The sequence below is a fragment of the Dipodomys merriami genome, unplaced genomic scaffold, assembly GCF_024711535.1.
Source record: "Dipodomys merriami isolate MVZ:Mamm:240054 unplaced genomic scaffold, mDipMer1.0.p SCAF_1, whole genome shotgun sequence".
Lineage (NCBI taxonomy): Eukaryota > Metazoa > Chordata > Mammalia > Rodentia > Heteromyidae > Dipodomys > Dipodomys merriami.
In genome coordinates this window covers 11,382,419-11,402,713 of record NW_027202270.1, presented here as the reverse complement: position 1 = coordinate 11,402,713, position 20,295 = coordinate 11,382,419, and positions in this window count along the sequence as shown.

Genomic DNA, 20,295 nt, shown 5'->3' with positions numbered 1-20,295 from the left:
TGAAAATCATGCTTGAAAGTGCTTGTCTCTGCTCATGGAGACAGTCAATATAGAAGAACAGGAGAACCAGTCAGGGTTACCTCCCTACAGTGATGTACCAAGACCAGATGTTGTCAAAACGGATTCAGGTTGATGTTTTCTGTCACTTGCCATTACGATTATCTTGCTGATAGAGAAAAGCTACATAAATCAATTTGGTAGGGACAAGTATATCTTTGAGGGACACCCACATTTGTAGAGTGCTATGCCAACCAGAACTGTGTGTCTATACTCTCTCGCCCCATGCAGTTAGGTATAAGCTCATTTTATTCACCCACTTTGAATTTTCAAATGGCTGGAATTTAGTATTTCTTTTTTTCAACCCAGGTTTTGGGCTAATATGTACAAGAAGAATGAAGAAAGAATTTGAAAGGAGTTTTGATTTCCTTCATTCCTCCAGGGGGTCTGTAATCTTTGGAGCTTATGGGATGGAGATAGAAATGAAAGGCTCAAAGAAGACTTTGACAGACTGTATTTTCAACTTAGTCACTGATATGAATGTTTGTCTCCCAAAGTGTCTGAATAGTCTATTTTTTCCTTTTAATGGCCACAAAGTTGCCTTTTCAATCTGCTCTTCCCACAGACTTTTTGTTATTTCCATCAGAAATTAACCAATGCTTTCAACCCAAACCAACCTGTGTAAAAATTAAGTCAGTACATAGATTGTGAAGTGATTGAATGGACAAATTAATGTCAAATGCTTAGGCATTTTTTATTTTATTTTATTTCGTTTGGTTAAGAAAGAGGAACCTTGTAAGTTTGGTTACTGAAAATGGATTATTTGTTTTTCATGAATAAAAACTGTTAAGTATGATGGATATGTTAATTTTTAATAAGACTCACACCCATGTTTAATAAAAACAATGTGAGGATTTGCATAACAAGGAGATAGAGGAATTTATGTACTGTTTTACATTTCCCTAATAATGTGTAGAGTTTGAATTTGCCTAGGTAAAATTTTGAAATTTAAAAAAAAAACACCCACAAAAGTAATGTCCAGGCTTTTATATTTAAGCTGTCTCTGTTTCTTTTATATCTAAATCAAAATGAAATTGGAAAAACATCTTTTGACATTCATGTTACTTCACTTGACTAATACTTTAAGTTATTTTTTAGTTCATGATACTGTTTCACTATAGTGAGTAAAATGAAGTCCCTGTTCTCACAGAATTTACATTCTGTGGATAATCACTCAGGAGTTCAGACCCAAACTGTCAGTCAAATTTATTCTCTGGTTTGATTCACTTCAAAGGAAAGTTGGAGTTATGCAAAACATGGTAACAATGTCAAATATAGTATGCTAAGTCTTTCCTCTATTTCTCTAACCACCTGCTGTACAAAACAACTGGGAACACTACATTCTGTATTAATTTACTATACATATGTTTTCTACATTCTAAGTTTTACATTCCTGAACCTGACTCCCCAGATTCATTCTTGAAGAGAATGAGACTTGAAATTTTGATATTATCCCTGAGAATCTCCCAGAAATGGTCCAGTCTTGATCTTCCTTGTTGAAATTTCTTGTCTGGACAACAAAGAGGGAAATTATTAGAGTAAATGTGGGAGAATTCCTTGGTGAAAAATTTGAGCTGAGAAATTCATCAGGAGTTCCATTCTTTTTTAATATACATTTTTTATTGTGAAAATACCATACAGAGGAGTTACAATCACATGAGCAAGGTAACGAGTATATTTCTTATCAAGCATTGTTGGCTCCTCCTTTGTTTCCCCTTACCAGTCCTTCCCATCTTTCCCCTCCCCGTCTATTCTTATAGTTAAAAAGAATTATTCATATCTTAGCTATGGTGAATAATGCTGCAATAAACATAGTTGTGCTGGTAACATTAGTATGGCCTTGTTTGTGATCATTTGGGTAAATGCCCAGAAGTGGGATTGCTGGGTCATAGGAGAGCTCTATGCTTAGTCTTTTGAGGAACCTCCATACTGCTTTTCAGAGTGATTGAACAAGTTTACACTCCCACCAACAGTGCAGTAGGGTTCCCCTTTTTGCCCACATCCCCTCCAGCATCTGTTGTTAGATTTCCTGATTGTAGCCATTCTAACTTGGATGAGGTGGCCCTCAGTACATGAACAGACCAAGAAAATGTGACACGTGTGTGTGTGTGTGTGTGTGTGTGTGTGTGTGTTTGTGAATTCTGTGCTTCCATTAGAAAGAAAGAATGGCACTGCCCCATTTGTTAAGAAATGGAAAGACTTAGAAAAAAATCATATTAAGTGAAGTCAGACCCAAAGAAACATAGGTCCCATGGTTTTTCTTATCTGCAATAATTAGTATATGTCTAAGATAATCTCAGCAGATGAGCAGAATAGCTCAATAGCTATATACATATGACCATATAAGATGATGGTAAGTGAAGTGAACTCCAAGACATGAACACAAAAGATCTTTCTTTGTTATTGTTGTTTGTAATGTACTATGTTATTTCTTTGTGTGTGTGTGTATGTGTGTGTGTGTGTGTGTGTGTGTGTGTGTGTGTTCTTTTTCCAGTGGTTTGTGCCCTGTTGTCACTGTATTTGATTTTGATACCCTGGTATTGTATATACAAATATATGAATTAGGGAAGGGAAGGGGAACAACAGAATGGTAAGAGAAAGGAAAGGTGGGAACCAATGCAACAGTGATTTTCACAAGACAATATGTTGGAAATGATCTGTACAACTTGGTGGGAGGATGAAGAGGAGGGAAAGGGAGAAAAATGAGGGAAGGGGTAACAAGTTTGACAAGAAATATGCTTATTACCTTACTTATATACCTGTAACCCCTTTGTATAACACCTTGAAAATAAAAATAAAAATAAAAAATAAGAGAATGAGGAACATGGGATACAAAAAAATAGAGATCTAAAGCAAATTAAACTTCATCTGCATGGTGAGGGAAAAAAGAATTATCTTTAAGTAGTTGTACAAAGGAGGTGACATTTAATAAAGCAGTTTATGAGTATAATGCCTCTGGATCATTGTTACCACAGTCAACATTTTCACCCCCTTTGGGCCACCACTTCCCTTACTTTTCTTAGTTTTGTGGTAAACACAATGAATGCTTAACTGCATTTTTCTTCCTCCCTGGAGTCACTAGTCTACCCTTCTCATATTGGCCCCATCGCCTTTGCATATACTAATTTCCTGATGGTTATTTTGTTGGGCTTTGATTTAGCCTTTCTAAAAAAATGTATACTATTTGAGTTCCAATAGTCTATTATGTTTCAGTTAATTTGTAACCACTTGCATATTACTCAACAAAATTACATTCCAGCTATCTCAAATGAGAGAAACCATGCACCATTGTTTCTCTGGGTCTGGCTTCTTTCACTTAATATAATTTTTCCTAATCTTTCCATTTCTTTATGAATAGTATAATATCATTCTTTCTAATACATGAATAAAATTCCACATACAATTTTTCTTGATCTATTCATCCATTAAGGGGCATCTGAATTGATTCCCTATCTTGGATATGGTGCATAGTGATGCAATGAATGTGGTTGTGCTGGTGGCTTTACTCTAATGTTATTTGTGATCTATGAGAAGAGTAAGATTCTGAAGTATTCACATTTTCTTTTCCTCTAGAAGATAGTCTACAGATATTTTACAGGAATGTTTTATGGCTTTTTTATCCTCCCCAAAAAGCCAGTTAAAGGGAGTTCCTGGAACATTTTATCCGGTAGTTATAGAGCAAACAGGCAGACCCCTATATTAGGTATATAACAATCACCCAGACCTTCACAGTGCAATGCAGTGTAGATGCTTATTTAGCACCTGGAGACTATCTAATCTATCAACTACAGAAGTAAAGTTACCAAAACCAGAGAGCCAGTAAGAAGACCTGAATATCTAAACCATCTAGCATTCAAGACTAGAGATGGGAGGCTTTGAGACAGTAAACTGAGGTAATTGTATGGAATCAAATCTGAACCCTGCCCATGCTGATATGCTGATAATCACATACACAGACTGTCCAGTCTCTCTTTTACCTACTAAGTGAGGATCTCACACAAGTTATGTTAAATTTGAAGAAAACAGAAACAAGAAGAGAAAGCTTGTCAATAGAGATAAATTTACAAAGTGGAAATTTTGTATAGGCTAGAGACAAAAATAAAAATTTGACATCACAAATGGCTTGATCAAATAGAGTTTGTGATCATCACCTAGAATAAATTCTCAGATGTACTGGGAAATAAGATATGGTGTTATTCACATCAATTCCTTTTCACAAACCAAAGCACAATGCAAAAACATGCACCCGTTCAGTCATTAATATAGGAATCATCATGAAAAGTGATACTTTAGAAACCTGTGTAACACCCAGACATGTTTAGATTCATTCTTTCCTGAAAAGAAGCAGTGATTATAGGCATAATCTTTCCTTATGGCCATCCAAGAATTTCATGAAGACAAGCCACACTTCACAGGAACAAAGTCTCTGCTTACAACATATTTGCTGCCTAAAGACCAATTCAAGTTTCCTGGCTCAACCCAAGGTTATTAGAATAGAGTAGTATTCTACCTCAAAATAAGAGTAAAGGATTGAATATTGAATGAACAGTAATTCTACTCTACTCATGATGGGCAGATTCACACAGAATCAATACAAAATACTTAATTCTTAGAGCAATTTTTATTTATTATATTTCATATTTCCTTGAGACAGCTTTATACCTACTTTACATGTCATATGCCTGGATATTTATAAGAATATTCTGATCCATAGTTTATTTCAGTCTTTAGTGTAGGATTTTTCTGTATGACGGAATGTAAGCACCATGTTATTTAATCGTAATTATGAAGAACGTTAGCAGCATTTGGAAAACAGGCTAGTGAAAATTCTGGTAGGCCTTTAACACTGCTGATAAGTGTTATAATAAAGTTTTTTTAATTTTTCTTTTCCTAATTTTAAAGGTCACTTAGTATTGCATGTCTTGGCCAAGGCTGTGACAGTTTTAGATTTGTATGGACATACAAACAACATCAAAGATAACTCAAAAATCTGTTGCTTCCTAACATTTTATGTAAATGGTAACCAAAACGTGAAAATGCATATGATACCATTTAGGGCTTGGGTTCTTCTGCGTCGATCAAAGAATTAAAAGGCAGGAAGAGTAGGAGTAGAGACAAGGTTGAAATTAAGAAAAAGACATCAATGGAAACAGAGAAAAATCCTCCTAACTATGGGCATGTTGATGTAATTCCCCAACCTAGACCCCTGACCAGAAAGACTACCTTTTCTTTTTTTTTTTCCAGATACCAACTTTTTATTATTATTTTTTTATTGTGAAACTACTGTACAGAGAGAGGGGTTACAATTACGTGAGCAAGGTAATGAGTGCATTTCTTATCAAGCATCATTGCCTCCTCCTTTGTTTCCCCTTCTCAACCCTTCCCATCTCTCCCCAACCCCCACTCCAAAGTTGTAAAGTTTGTTTTTCGACATACTGTCTTGTATATCTCATTGTTGCAATGGGACCACCTGTATCCCTCTTTAAATGATTTGCTTTTTTTCCTTCCTCTCCACAAATTATATCAACATCAAATACAGTAAAAACAGGACTTATACCATGGGGGAGGGACATACAAAGCAACAAAGAAATCATCTTATAAATATGTTAGAAACAATCGCAAGAAAGAAAAAACATTTGAGTCCTTATCTTGGGGTTCATTTTGCCTAACATCAACTTGTCTGACCGTTTCTGCTTATCTCAGACATATACTAGATATTGCAAATAAGGGAAAACATGGGACCTATGTTTCTTTGGGCCTGGGTTACTTCATTTAATAGAATTTCTCCAAGCCTTTCCATTTCCTAACAAACGGGGCAATGTCATTCTTTCTGATGGAAGCATAGAATTCCATTGTGTATATATACCACATTTTCTTGATCCATTCATCTACTGAGAGGCATCTGGATTGGTTCCATATCTTAGCTATGGTAAATAATGCTGCAATAAACATCGTTGTGCTGGTAGCTTTAGTATGGTCTTGTTTGTGATCATTTGGGTAAATGCCCAAAAGTGGGATTGCTGGGTCATAGGAGAGCTCTATGTGGAGTCTTTTGAGGAACCTCCATACTGCTTTCCAAAGTGGTTGAAAAAGTTTACACTCCCACCAACAATGCCACATCCCCTCCAGCATCTGTTGTTATTAGAGTTTTTGATTATAGCCATTCTAACTGGGGTGAGGTGGTATCTCAGTGTTGTTTTGATTTGCATTTCTTTTATGGCTAGGGAGGTTGAGCATTTTTTCATGTGTCTATTGTCCATCCTTCTTTCCTCTTCAGAGAAGTTTCTCTTTAAGTCTTTAGTCTACTTATTTATTCGGCAGTTGTTTCTTTGAAGATTTGTTTTTGGGGGATTTAATTTTTTGAGTTCCAGGTATATTCTAGATATGAGACCCTTGTCCATTGTATGGCTAGTGAAGATCTTCTCCCAACCCGTGGACTTTCTATTGATCTTGCTAGCTATGTCCTTTGCCATGCAGAAGCTCTGCAATTTCATGCAATCCCATTTGTCCAACCTTTCTTTGATTTGTTGTGTTTCTGGGTCTCTATTAAGAAAATTTCGGCCTGTGCCAAGGATACCTAGGGTTTCTCCTATTCTGTCCTGTAATGTTTTCACGGTGTGTGCCTTGACTCAGAGGTCTTTGATCCATTTTGAGTTGATTCTGGTGCAGGGTGTTATAGAAGGACCTAGCTTTAGTTTTCTACAGGTGATTAACCAATTTTGTCAGCACCATTTACTGAAGAGGCTGTCTTTCTTCCATTCTAAATTTTTTAGCTCCCTTATCGAAGATTAGATGGCTATAGGTCTGTGGGTTCATTTCTTGTTTTCAGTTCTATTCCATTGGTCCTGAGGTCTGTTCTTGTGACAGTACCAAGCTGTTTTGATTACTATGGCTTTGTAGTAGAGTCTGAAATTTGGTATTGTTATTCCTCCAGAATTGTTCTTTCTGTTACAGATCATTTTTGCTATTCGGGGTTTTTATTGTTTCATATGAATTTTTGGATTGCTTCTTCTATTTCCTTGAAGAATGAGGTTGGAATACTTTTTTCTATATGAGTTCTTATCCACCTGCTTCCAAGGTAGGGAGGACGAGGGGGAGAGTACAGATTTCTCAGCTTAAGAGAGTAAGAATCAGATCCTGGAATTCAGAAGCTCTGTGTAGGTTCATGCAGTCCCCCTTGTACAGTTGTTTTGCTGAGTCTTGACCTTCCTGTCATCTGGTTAGCCCATCACCAACCTCACCCTTACCTTCTACAGAACAGCCAAGCCTTTGCTTTCTCAAAGCCATATTTCAACTTTACAAGAGCAGGGAATATAAGCACCAATGAGCACCTTTTGGAAGAGGAGGAGGGACAGGCGCCATGTATTGTCTCCATTTTCCCTGTGTCCCCTGGAAGAGGAGGGATTGTCACCTGCACCCAGTCCTTGTCTCTCCCTAACTCTCCCTCACAGGTAGTTTATTTATTTGCTATCATTTGAATATTGAATCTCCTTTACGGGATCACGTGATGAATAGTTGGTCCTCAGCGGTGGCATTGTGTAGGAAGGTGATGGGAATTGTGGAAGATGCGGGAAGTAGACAACAAGGGGTGTGACTTTGAAAGCATGCTAACAACCTCATCTGTCCCAAGCTCCCAAGATTCTTCTGTTCTACCTCACCACAGGCCCAACATCACTGAGACAAGACTATGAACTAAAACCACGGTAGCCATGAGCTATAAACCATATTTTTCACCTTAAATTGTTGGGTTACCCCCCGCCCCAGTTTCTCAGTTCTCATGATGCAAATACAATAGATACAGCTGTTCTATTTCTTTCCTTTTTATGTGAAACTATTGCTGTCCTTACAATCTGAAGGGCTTGACTTGACGAAATGCAGATTAGAACAGCTTGCTAATTATAATTTCATCACACAGAAGAGGCCAGGAATCCATTCCCATCTAAGTTTAGTGAAGTATTTCAGAGTTCAAGTGTCTAAAACCTCAATGAAGGCCACATTGAAATGAAGAATTCTTAATCACAGCCACTATTGTGAGATGGATTGTAGAGAACTTCAGGAAAACATAAAGAAGCCAGCTTGCCTTCTCTTTCATCCAATGGTGCTGGCTACTGATAAAGGCATCCAAACTATTGCTTCAATAAAGAATCAATGTTTCAAAGATGCTGGGGCTGGTGACACATGCTCGTTATTCAGGTATGTGCGAGGTGGAGGTAGGAAGACTTTGGTTTCAGGAGAGCTTAGGTAGTTAGCATGTACTTCCAGAAAACACCTAGAAGCATGTGTCTAGCAATCACAAAGCTTTGGGTTCAATTCATACTAGGGGGGGAAGAAAGGAAAAGAAAATCAATGCTCCATTGAGATCTTAGCACCGAAATCTCTTGCTACCATGTTTAAAACGGGAGCACAAAATTTGTGGGAAATTGTCTTATTGTTGATTGTTTAAGCAAGAGAAGTCTTGTCTAAGGTCATGGGCTTTTGTTTAACCACATTTCTTTTTTGCTAGTCCTGAGGCTTGAACTCTGGGCTTGGGTGCTATCCCCTAAACTTCATTTTGCTCAAGGTGAACACACTATCATTTGAGCCACAGCACCACTTCTGGATTTTTTGAATTGTTTATTGGAGTAAGAGTCTCACAGACTTTCCTGTCAAGACTGGCTTCGAACCTTGATCCTCAGATCTCAGCCTCCTGAGTAGCTAGGATTACAGGTGTAAGCCACTGGCGCCCAGCTCATACTTCTTTATTTAGCCAATATATAACAATGTGATGAGCTGCAATTCAGATCCTTGTCTGTGAAACTGAGACTGCTAATATCTACTCTTCAGAAATGTTTGAGAGTTGAGCAGATGCATGCAAAATATTTCACACAGGTCTCAGTGCATTATAAATGCTCAATATATTATAAGCATTATCAGTAGATGACCATTTCCCCATTAATTTGGTAATAAATCTTCTCCAAACCCAGGTCCATTAGCATTGCAATTGTAAGATCAGGCGCGTGGGGAGTTTGATGGGCATGGTTGGTGAAAATGCATCATTAAGCATTTTTATGATATGTTTGAATTGTAACAGAGCCAATTGTACCCTTGAGTAGAGACAACCTTGTCTCCCCTTGAAGCAGAGTTTGGCATACATATTTATTTCAGCTCCACCCTGTCTGCTGGGCTCTGCTTGTTTTTTTTCTTTTGGACAGAATTTTTAACTGAAGTCACTTGGGCTTCTGTTCAACACTAAATAGGAGCATCTCAGGTTGCAAACTCATTGTTATGCCTATTAGTTCTGCAGGTTATTTGAAAGCCTGGTCTATAAATTATCAGCATGGAAACACTGGGATTAAAAGTCCAGTCATCTCTTCTCCACCTTCCAATAAAGGCCAAATAGGCCAAGTTAGATTTTGTGTGTTTTTAAAAACCCAAACAAGGTTAATCTGCAGTGGACTGAGGGAAGTTTATTACTTGAAGCAAGTGAGAAGGTAAAAGAACTCTATGATATACCTTTCGCTTTTAGTGTTATCTTACTAAGGGGCTTCAACATGTCAGCTTTCACTACCCAGATGAGCATTATTTCTGGGAAATAGAAACTCAGGAGCCAAAGGCTTGTTGTTGTCTCTGTGTTATGTAGAAAATATTCACGAAGCATTTATAATTCTAAATTTGTTCTAGAATTTGGGAGAGCTTCTCAAACTGTCACAAGATCCATTTGTTAAGATTCATCTTGCGGCTCATTTAGTAAAATTGGGGCTCTTGCTACCAAAGGAATGGAATGGAACAATATCACTTTCAGATGAATAAGTTAGACATAGAAGTACAAGGGTCATAGGTTCTCTCTCATGCATGGAAACTTAAAAACCCTGACGTTAAAGTTGAATAGTGATTATAAGGCAAGGGACTGTCAAGGGCAAAAGAAGAGTGGATAGATATAATCAATGCACACTGTATACATGTATGGAAATATCACTGTGGAGATTGTCATGCACAATTAAGATGTTTTCAATTTTGTCTGCTGCTGGAGGATGTATTTTATGAAGAGTCCGGGTGGTGATAGCTTGACACTTCTTTATCTCCAGCTTCAGATATTCTATAAGGCTTTTCATGATTGGGAAAAGGGTTGTGGTGGTGTATGTCATGTGATATACATGCTCTAAAAGTCAACAGGAAACATACTTACAAACTTTATAGTCCTTAGTTCTCCCTGAAGCTTTCTGAGCTAATATTCATTCTGGATTTCCAGTTCCAGACTCAGCAGTGAGCACAAAGTTTGTGTTCATGGAAGGAATACAATTAATCAGTCATGTGAGATGAACACATTTTCCCCTTACTTTAGTCATTGGAGAGAATTGACCATGAAGGAACTTCTGAACCAGGAGATCCCTAATCAGGTACCTGCCCTCCCTCTTCTAGCTGACCCCTTAAACAAGTTAGTAAACTTGAAAGCCTAGTTTCCTTTTCTTAAAAGCTGATTAATTAAAGTCCCTATCCTGATAGGATTTTTCTAAAGATAACATAGTGCACCTCTTGGAAATGGCTTAATGTCTTGGCTCCCAAACTATGCTGAAGTATTCCAGAGTATTGTCAAAAATTCCTAGGAGGAACATTTTGAGTGAACGCTAGGTATTGGCACAAATTTTTGTCACTGGGATATCTTGGAATAATAAATAAAAATACTTTGTTCGGATACGTATGTATCATTTTTCCCCCTAATGGCAACCAAGCTGTTAAAATAGAGTTACTTAGGTGTTGGAGCCCATTATTTGATCAAGAAGACTGTAGCATACTTCTCTTGGCTCTCAGGCACTTGAAAAATTAATGAACTAAGAAGGGCTCCGAGAACTAAGGAAGTTTGAGTGCTTTTGCTTAGTGCAGCAAGTGTTGTGACAACTTGGTGAATATTACCCACATTTGTGGGGACAATATAATGAGAGGTTAATTTGGGGTTTGTGCTTTTTGTCTTTTTTTTCTCCTACTTCATTCTCTTCCCAAACATGTATCCAGGCACCTTCTGTTTTATTTCTACAGGAAAGATTTTTGCATGGAAGAGCACAAAGTCTTATACAGACAGCTTCTCAGGATGGACAGTATGTCAGCTGTTTCAGCAAAGAGGATTGAGTTGTATGGGGGCAGGGTTATTCAAATTACTGGACAAAGTTGATATTCTCTAGCTCCCCTAAATAGTCTACACTGCCCCCTTCATGCTCCAAAAAAAGTAGGTACCATAGGAACACTGTAGAACCGATTAAAAGCCAACTAGTATGTCTTAGGCTAATGAACTCCCAGAATGAATGGCTCAGAAAGCAGGAATGAATGAAGGTTTCCCTAACAGGATCAAGTTCTCTGAATACCTGAATACTCCATTCACTTCCCTGAGACCTCTGCAAACTATACATACTATATACTGAGATCATCTTTTATGCAAGACACTTAAGTTCTGCACCATCATGGTTCCATGTAACACAAACAATACTGAGTAAGAGTACCATTAATATGCTCACTTTGTCTTTTGGAAGAAGTAGATTTGAACTCAGGCTTCATATTTGTGGAGACAAGTGCTCTACCATTCAAGTCATGCCGTTAGATTTTTGGATCTGGCTACTTTTGAGATATTACCCTTCACCTCCCCCCCAAAATGGCCTGTATAGCATTCTTCCTATTTCATATTTTCTGGCACAAACCAATCAGACCCAGATTTTTACTGATGAGATCAGATTTCACACAAACCTTTTTGCCTGAATGGGACTGAAACTTCAATAATCCCAGTCTCAGCCTCCTGCATGCATCTATATCTGGCTATTTTCTGAGATCCCTACCAAATGCTCCAGAACATTTTGCCTGTACTAGCCTCAAACTATGATCTTCCCGATCTCTGCCTCCTGAGTAGTTAGCATTGTAGGCATGAATCAACAACACCTAGATATAATGTCTTCCTTCCCCCTGCCTCTCCCTGCCTCTCCCTGCCCCCCCCCCGCCCCCATCATGGGCTTGAACTCTGGGCCTGAGCATTGTCCCTCAGCTGAAGAGCTGGGCCAGCGCTTTACCACTTGAGCTACAGCGCCACTTCCAGTTTTCTAGTGATTTATTGGAGATAAGAGTTTCATGGACTTTCCTGCCTTGGCTGGCTTTGAACTTCAATCTTCAGATCTCAGCCTTCTGAGTAGGTAGGATTACAGGTGTGACCCACCAGTGCCCAGCATGATGCTTATTTTTTAAATCAAAAACTATAGCATCTAGACAGTGTGTAGCTTGCTCAAAATTACATAGCTATCTACAGTCAGAAAATATGTATACATTCTAAAGCCCAAACTCAGCCTACAACTTAGTAGTGAGGTTTCTCATTGCGTACTAAAGAGAAACTTAGTCCACACTAGTTTTAAATCAAAAGACAAAGTCTTTAAGAATGTTTGAAGATGACATTTTTATCCTAGTAGACTCAATGCTCGATAGGAACTGTACTCATTACCTTACTCATGCAACTGTAACCCCTCTATACAGCATCTTTACAATCAAAAATATATACGAACCCCCCCCCAAAAAAAGAGTCCAGGTGATGTAGGTGGTAGTCTGTCGTCTCCATCTGTGGCTCTGCATTCTAGGACATTCCTCTACTGGTTTCTCTCTGCTGGTTCAAAGGAGCAAAGGTGACCACCACACTTGTCTGCTCAGCCATCAACAGTGTAAGCCAGCCCCACGGAAGCAAAGCTCCTTGTTCCACAATGCCCGGAACCCATGTCATTATACAGCTTTGTCATCTGTTCAAACAGGAACCCATTTCATGTTACCCGGGAAAAGAAGTTAGTTGAGGTGGATTGCTTGCCTTTTGGTGTGGTAGAATGGATTCAGTCTTGCAAACACTTGGATCAGTGGAAGAAAGAGTAGTTCTCCTAGGGTAAGTTGTTATTAATTCTAAATGGTGAGCTGGCAGGCTACAATGTAATAATCTTCCCCCCAAATCCACTTATATTTTGTTTCTGTTTGTTAACTAGAGAAACCCTTGAAAGACTGAGTTGATGTTAGGGATTGGTAGATTGCATTTACATTTCTAGAAACATCTGGATTTGGCACAAGCTGTAGCTGTGCATGTTTCTCTGTTGCTGACACTTTACAACATGCGCCTCCCCCCCCTTTTTTTACACAATGGAAAAATGGCTAGGAATCTGTCGAGCAAAGCATCCTAACTGGTATTCTGATTTGGCAACAAGGAAGCAAAACTGCACCTTCCTTTCAATGCCTTTACCAGAGAAAATGTTCTTGGGCAACAGGTGAGTGTTTACCTGCTTGTGGTCTGGGCACTCTTTCCCTGGCCTGTTTTGAAGGTCTCATAATAACTCCTCTGCGTGGTAACTAACTCCACTAGGATTCAGTTGCCATGCAACTGCCTGGTATTCTCCATAAGTACTGCCTTTCCTATGATTGCAACGTGAGGAGCTTTTACAGTCATAATAATACCTTCCATGCATGCCAGGCCTTTTACATAAGAAAATCCCAATAGGGTAGATAGAGTTGCTCTTTATGTAAGTCTTTTCACCAAACACTAAAAATACCCAGGCTTCCAATTTCACTGTGTAGCAACCATCCTCTCCCAGTAAAATATACAATAGGAAGTGAAATAGAGGATTAGTCATCAGATTTTACATGTGAAAGGTATTTAGGCAGACAAAATAAAAACATCTCTGTTAGTAAACATTGTGGTCACATGATGGATGTTCCCATACTGATGAATATTTTTGAGATGCCTTAGATTCAAATTCATATATATGTAGTACAGAGTATCAGCATAAGCAAACACAATCATTGAAGGTAAGGAAAGGTAAAATACTGATTTTAGAAGGATTGAAACAAAGAGGAAAGAAAATAAGTGTTTTCTAAAATACACACTATACACACACACACACACACACACACACACATACACACACACACACACATACATAATCTTTAAGTAGTTTTATAAAAAGGCATCAATTCAACATAACTGTCTGACCTCGGGAAGAAGAGTCATCAATCTTCCTAATAAATTGTTAGTGGAAATATAAGTTGTTATAGCCAATATGAAAGGCAGTTTGCAGATACCTCAAAAAACTAAACACAGAACTACCCTATGATCCTGCAATACACTCTTGGACATGTCTCCAAAAGATGATACCTGAAGATACAGTAAGAATTCTTACACATCCATGTACATTGCTGCACTATTCGCTACGGTCAAGTTATGAACTCAGATGCCCTTCAGTGGACAAAAGGATCAAGAAAATCTGTTATACATGTATACAATGGAATTTTACTTATCCATTAGGAAGAATGATATCCTTTGAAGGGAAATGGATGAACCTGAAAAAAGATGTTAAATGAAATTTTCTTGATTTTAATTGGTTAAATATGTTATAAAATACTTTGAAAGGAAAGCCTTATTTTCAATATCAAAATAGTTTTTCTTTGAAGAATGTTTTCTAAAATCTGTGGCTTTTGGAAAACACTCATTTTGTTACTTCTTTGTTTCTATCCTTCTAAAAGTAGTGGTTCACCTTTCCTTACCTCCAATGGTTGTGTTTGCTTGTGCTGATATTCTACTAAGGTTGCTATTCTCTCAAATTTTAGGGCAACTGTGATCTTAGCTGAGAAAGTAGCTGATTTGCTTTCATCTTGGGCTTTTCTCTAAAGCTAGTTTATTTCATTTCCTAAGACAAGGCTTTCTCTATATTCTTTGATCCCTTTGACATTCTATTCCATATTAATTCCTCTCTGGCATAAAGGAAAGGAAAAAATAAAACCTTTCAAAAACAGAGATATTTTGGACATGTTTACAGAAATCAAAGTCGGAGTTGTTTACAAGTTAGAGGGTGAGATCATACCTCATTTCCCAGCAAACCGTGATGTCTTAAATAAAGTTGAGGTCTGATACAAGACTCTCCTAGGATGGAATATGGACATATCAACGGCAAGGACATTTGAAGAACTACCTGTAACAGCAGGAAGTGCTTGCAGATTCGTTGAAGATGACCTTCGGACTCCAGTGAAATGAATTGGTGTAGTTCAACCCAGAGAGTCTATAATTCAACTCTTTTAAGGATGACCAGGGATATGAGAAACACTCTTAGCAGGGAAGGAAGAGACTTAGTCAAACATTCCTTTATGTCCTACAAGTTCCAGGATAAAGACATGGGGTGAGTTTGAAGACTGACAGTGATTTCCAAGCTATTAGGTGGATGGCTGTATTGGAGATAGACTTGGGCTTATTCTAGTGCTACCTTCTCACCTGACATAATGGCCTAATCATCTGTTGCTCCTGCTGTTCATTGTGTCACATTTCCTTTCAATGTTTAGTAGCAGGTAGACTTCCTGTTGTTTGAAATCTAAGAGTCTCCACCAGTAGGTTATTTTCAATGTGTGTTTCTTAGTTTTACTCCTATTATATAGCAAGAACAATGCAGTCATGCACAAGCATTCTATATTCTGATCGTTCTTTCATTGTGACCTTTTTTGTTAGAAAAAAATGATGGCAGGATGGGCTTTGTAAACTTCCATACTTCTATGGATTTTGTCTTACTAAACTGTTATTTTCTGGGAGAGCTCTGGCAGAGAGAGACATGTGTCAAAATGGGTCCCTTAGTTTGTACAGCACATACTTTGCTCTACAAATTATGTAATATGCAATATGTTTAAAGAGAAAAGATGTTTCCCCCAAACAACAACCTTAATGTTAGAAACAAACATATCATTAAAAGATCTTTTATAGCTGGGCACCATTTTCTCACACCTATAATCCTAGACACTCAAAAGGCTGAGTTCTGAGGATCACGGTTCAAAGCCAGTCCAGGCAGGAAAGTCTGTGAGACTCTTATCTCCACTAAACTACTTAGAAAAAGCCAGAAATGGCTCTGTAGCTCAAGTAATAGAGTGCTAACCTTTTGCCAAAGAAGCTCCAGGACAGCACAGGACCCAGGTTTCAAGCCCCAGGACTGGCTAAAAAAAATCTATTGTAGTACTTGATGGATATTTTTCTTTAGTTTCAGACATAAACTTTTCTAAAATATAAATTTAATGGGTTTATATTTCAACATATTGCCAGCATACCCACAAAATCATATTCAAGTGACTAATGAACCCAAATTTTTTAACATGATTTTGACCATGCTTTCATTATTCCTTTCTTAGAAAAGGATTATTGTTTTGATAGGTAGTCTAAACATGCTGTGTTTCAATTAGTTACCATTTAAATTTATTTGATTATTACACCAAAGGCTGATTAAAAATGGCCAAATATGTCTAGTAAAAAAATAAAAACAAGAAAAGGAGTCTTTCATATAGATAAAGTAATAAATCATTCTCCTTCCATGTCTCATTCCTACCATTTTGTTGGTGTGGCTGCGGAGATACTTACAAAGTACAAAAGTTGGGAGTTATAAACACACTTTTACTTTGGTTGGGAGAGATTGACTTATGGTGCAAAAACCATCCATCTATGAAGTTGCTTGATAAGTTAAAGTCAGAATCTACTCTTATATTAACACAAATAGTTGGCGTGGGCATTTAGTAGTATTCTGATATAGCCAGAAGTTAAGTGAGGAATGAAATAAGGAACAGAACTTCAGAAATGAAGGTAATTCTGAAAGGATAATCCCTTGATGGAAGACATTTCCAGTTTCACAGGTCACCCATGCAGACGCATGCCTGCCTGGCAGTAGATCCACTGCACTGGGGCCTGGCATTCCTTTTCCAAAAATAAAGCTTAATTCAGTGGTTAGAAATAAGGTTGAGTTTGCAGAAGCCTCACCACCCACCAAAATCTCCCATAAAAAGAAAATAACTATGGTTACTTTTGTATTTCCTGAGGGCCTTCTGTTTGCTGAAGAAACCTTCTGGATACTTGGAATTATAAACTAGACAACAAAAAAAATCAAGTTTTCTTCTCTCTCAGAATTTTTTTTGTAACAGCAAAGGCTAACAATACATTCACAACTAAATGCATTATTAATGTAATAATTCATAATTAAAATACATGAAAGATGATAAAACAGGGCAATAGGAGCTAAGGATTTGCACTTTGCAAATATTAATTCATTCAATTATCACAACATGAAAAGAGAGACACTATTACAATTGTCCCAGAGAGTATTCTGAACCTCAAAGAAGGCAATAATTGTTGAAGTACACACCACTAATAACTAAAGATGAGTTGCTAGTCTAAGTGAATCTCCATCCACTGCCAGCTGGGCAGAATGAAAGTGACAGCAGGATGGACACATAGGTGAGAGGTTATAGGAGTACAAGCAATTGAAACTCTACCTAAACATACTTTAAGTTTCAATGCATAATCAATTTAGAGTTAGAAGAACCTCAGGAGGAGAGGCAGTTAGAACCATAATCATGAGTTTATTATTATTATTTTTTGGGGGGGTCCGGTTGTGGGTCTGAACTCTAGGCCTGGGCGCTGTCCCTCAGCTCTTCAGCTCAAGGCTAGCACTCTACCACTTGAACCACAGCGCCACTTCCAGCTTTTTTTCCCCCTGCTTATGTGATGCTGAGGAATCGAACCCAGGGCCTCATGCATGCAAGGCAGGTGCTCTACCACCTTCCCATCCCCATAGTTTATTATTTTTTCTCACTTGTCTTGTTTAAAAAGTATGTGGAAATCTCTTGTTTTAAGAGATTAGTTTCCATTCCTTCCATCTTTTCTCCATAGCTAAACTTGGATTTCCTAAATTAGGTTAGAAAAATAGTCTGGGAGGAACATATATTGTAGGCTGCAGCTTTTATTTGTTTCTTCCACTATTCTCTCTAATTACTGCTGGTTATTTTCAAATATTTTTAACTCTCTGTGAACGTAGATAAGACTATCTTGTCCCATTTAGTTGACATACTGTAGCATTTGAGCATTTAGAAGTTCAGAGTGGGCAAAACATAGTTCAGTATCCAGTAAATGACACAACAAATGAAGAATTCCACAAGCAATATGAACGACAAAATAGACTTAGGCAACAGAATATGAAAAAATGAATATCTAATGATTTTATTTATTATTTATTAGCTGTTTCCTAACACAGAGAACCAGCACTCTCTTTTCACTGTAGCAAATCAATAAGAAAAGCTTTGAGGTTTAAAACTTGAGGAAGGTATTATCCATTCATGGAATGGATCTGGTTGGGTGGAGTGGGGCTGTCTGATTCATTCAATGTGCAGGTCTCTCTTCAGTAGAACTTACAAACTTCTTTTGAGTATTGAGATAGTAATATTTCAGAAACCATCACAAGTCAATATTTCTGGACAAAACAAATGAGGGATGTTTGAGTCTTTTAGTAGGTTTCTTGTCATTCATTGTTCATTTTGCCTCTAATACTGCAAAGGTCAATTTGTATGTCTAATTAGTCCATAAATCCATTTCATGGTCACTGAGAACTCTGGATCTTAAAGCACCTATATCACCATCTGCTGTTGCACAACCAATAAGTCCTCTGTGTACCTCTGATCACATCTATGTTGTTGTAGACATAATCATGAGGCACATTGTACCAAGATTTTTATCTCATGCTGTTGCCAGACGGTTTAGCCATCCTGATTGGATAAGAAACAGATCAGATTTTTCCCTAGTGACATAATTTCATTAAAACAGGAGTTACCTCCATATAAATGTGAATAATAGAAAGATTACAGATCACTACAAATCTTTTTAAAAACCTAGAAAATCTTTGCTTTAAATTATGGAATGATTTTAGAGATTACTTCTTGCTGAATTTGCATAAATGCTTTGAAATTTAGGTAACTAGATGCACCCTGCTGAGTCTTTTCTCATTTATATAAATTTTATACCAAAAGTACCCCCCCCCATAGATTTATAGTCCAAGAATCAATTCAAGGGCTCTGCATCTCCTCTCTGATTTCATACAATAGACCTGTTTAACCTCTCCCCCTAAGACATCAATTCCTTTCATCGGTATAGCAGAAAAAGGCACACTTACCCTGACTTAATAGACATATATCAGCCAGGCAGCCTCGCAATGGCTTGTTTCCTATAGAGAAACATTTGTACTTTTATGATGACACGCAAGCAATAAGCCAACATCATAAGTATGATTTGAATTGTTGCTTCTTTATTATCACTTGACTATCAATATAAGGATTTCCAACTTTAATTTTGCTCAATGTAGTTTTCTTCAGTTACTACTGAAAGGAATAGGTATGGGCTCTGCATTTGCTTCTAAGATTATTGAGAAAAGTCTTCTATTTTACTTTGTAGAACCTGAAGAAACATTCCTAAGCCCCAGGCCCCATGGGTGTCATACAATACTACACATTATACCCCCGGAAAAGAAATTAACCAATTAGCAGGCAATGAGGCCCGGGATGAAGACATTATGGTTCCTACACCTTGTACTGTGATATGAAGGAAGATAGGGAGAGGAGCAGATAGAAGAGGGGAGAAAGAAGGAAATTGGGAAGGCAAGATGAAGACAGGCAGGAAATAGGAAGGTAAGTCACAGATGGAGAGAGGACAGTGAGGTGTGAGGCAAGGAGTAAAATGACTATATATATATATATATATATATATATATATACATATATATATATACATACATATATATATATATATTCCTTAAAGTGGAGATTAGAGCATTTATATAAATATTCTTTAGGAATAAAAAATATCTTTTAGTTTTGGAGTTTTTGTGGTAAAACTCACCAAGTCTTTTTCACACTTGACAACTCTGTGTCCGTCTCTCCTCACTTTGAGTTATTCTAGTTCACAGAGTCAAGGCTAACAACGAGTCATGGTGTGAGCCACGTGTGGGACTTGTAGCTCACACAGTGATCTTGGTTCCTAACCCTAATGAGCTACTGTGTGTGAGGCCAGAAACAAGTCATTTTCTTTATCTGCATTTTATTTTCCCCGTGTGCAGAAATAGGTTACCTTCTTATTTATTCAAAGCTTACTATAGCTCAAAATATAATCACTTTAACCCCATGAAAAATCAGTCCTGATGTAATACTTCTACTTCCTAAAATGTCTCTCCTATGGCTCTCCCATAGACAATATTTCCAACCCTTCATCAAAGGACAAAAGATAACAATACTGAGAACCTCACTGATAAAAAACCGACAGCTGAGTATGGTAGCTCAAGCCTATAATCCAAGCCTCTTAGGAGGTGGACAATTGAGGCTATGGTTAAAGGCATAAGATGTTCCTGTCTTTTTATCTCACATATAGTCAGGCTCAGTCAGTAGAGTGTACCTGGAGTTGCAGTCCAATGCCCC